Below are 2,377 nucleotides of genomic sequence, written 5' to 3' on the forward strand. Positions count from 1 at the left end.
AGTTTCTTAGTAACAAATGAGGATATTCATCAGTATTCACTAAGATGTTAAAAAATGTTGGAACACGCTGTTTTATAAGGGATTAAACAGTTTTAATATGTTGCCTGAAGTACTGAAATCTATTGACAATTTAATAACTTTTAAGAGGCACTTAGTTAATCACATTAAAAGTACCTACTTGTGTGTTATGGACAAAGTAAAAGTGTTTTCTTTAAACTGTGTTTGTATCGTTGCGCGTACTATATTGTATATTAGATTGTAAGTAACTCTGTTATTGTATTTTGTATCTTGAGTAAGTGTAATCTGTTATATGTTTTTATATTAGGCTTGCCTACTTGTGAATAAACTACTACTACTTGTTTTAAATCTTCTTGGAAAATTATCTAGTCTTGGCACTGTATGCTCTTAGTGTATCTAAATCCATCCAATCTCCCAGAATCTTTACAGCAGTTTCTTCAATCCTTTTCAATTTATCGAGTTTTTCACGCTCAGTTAGAGTTCTATATGCATGTTAACGTCAAGAGGTTTTGATCCAATTTAAAACACAAACAACCAGTGTATTCTCTCAAACGACAGAGTCGTCTCTATGTGATATGGTGACTCCTCTTTTCGCCGCGCTCCTTCCTTTTACCTCAACTGCTCGCATATTCCGTAAGGTGTTCTGACTGACTCAGTCATAGCAGCGTAGTGGTTGACATTTCTCTTTAACAATTGGCAGCTAACCTACATTTTTTATAACCCTTTTTGGCATATAAAGTTTTTTTCGATTTTCTATACCGCACTGTAGCTTTATACTCTAATAGGGGTACCTATCGGGCTGTCGTTCTTTGTTTCGCTACTCCACCGAGTCATGTATTTGAATAATCAAAATAACTTGACTTGATTTACACATACTATTGAAATGAGAAATAACTAGTTTTGAAATAATCTCATTTATTTATTAGGTATACCATTAGAAACATTTTTGTGAATTGCTTCTTAGAAGAGAAAAGAAACAGTTGGATGATTTACTGTATAATCTCTTGAGATCAGAATTTTATTAGAGGCGGTAACTAAACTCAGGTCGAGAATATTGTCTTAAGTCTACGCATGTACTTTAGTACATGCGTATAGACTTAATAAGTTTAGTTAAAATAAAATATTCTGTAACAAAATTATAAAATCATATTGGCCTAAAAAAAGTATATAATGAGAGTCGATAAATGACAAAGTACATTGTAACAAATATGCCGATAATTATTATCTTTTAATTAAAATATTTTCCACGCATGTTTACTGTCATGAGCTTGATTAGAAATGTAAAATAAAATTTGACCCGGCTATAGAATTTTGAGTCATACGAAAAAATAGCATTACTTTAAAGCTTTAATATTCCTTTTGTGTTAAAATTTTATATTCACTTTATTTATTCATTGAAATTTAAATCTTAGATATATTTTAATAATACACATATATTAAGAATTATTACGATTGTTGATGTCTTTATAATTAATATAGATTATAGTAATTTAATTATTTATATTTTATATACATGTCAATATCAAGAAAACATATACGTCGACTTTATACAGGGTGGTCCGAATTTTATGCAGGAAACTTCGAGGACAGATACATCTCTTTAAAATAATAGGAGTTTGTCTTATAAACATAGGTATGGAACGGCCTCGTTTTAGAGATACAGGGTGTTGAAGTTGTTAAAAAATATATTTTTATATCTCAGGAATCTATTAACCGTTCTCAATAAAATTTGGTACAAATAATGTACGATAGTAGGCCTTGCATTCTCTAAAATATGAGCTCTAAAGGATCTACCAGTGGTGTACAACTGGACAGGGTCACCCCTTTTTTATAAAAAAAAACTACGCCACTGTATTTTTTACAAGCTATTGTAACGGATTTATATTCTAATGTACAAAATACGTAAAAAAGGTAACGTGAATTTTTTCCCTAAAGTCCACCGTTCTCAAGTTATTCATATGAATACAATCTCCTTGTGGCGGTTACTTCTAACCATAATATTACAAGAATATTTATGTTTATGCTTAAAAGTAAGTGCAATTTGGAAGCACATCAACAAAATTCTTTACACTCGTCGCTTTCATCTTTTGGATTAAAACGATATTTGGAAAATCACGACGGCTCAATGAAAGACACAGAAATGAAATTTTAAGAACATTGGGGTGAGTAAATCGAAAATTTGAAAAGTTCTACATAAGGATGGTAGAAATCCGTACTATTTACAACCTGTGCAAAATTTACTTCCGGGAGATGTAGACACACCTGAATTTTTGTTAGTGGTTGTTTTAAAGTCACAACATAATCCAGAATTCTTACTAGAAATACTTTGGACCGATGAGGCTACGTTCACAAGGCGAGG

This window comes from Anoplophora glabripennis, unplaced genomic scaffold (genome assembly GCF_000390285.2).
Source record: "Anoplophora glabripennis isolate ALB-LARVAE unplaced genomic scaffold, Agla_2.0 scaffold329, whole genome shotgun sequence".
NCBI lineage: Eukaryota > Metazoa > Arthropoda > Insecta > Coleoptera > Cerambycidae > Anoplophora > Anoplophora glabripennis.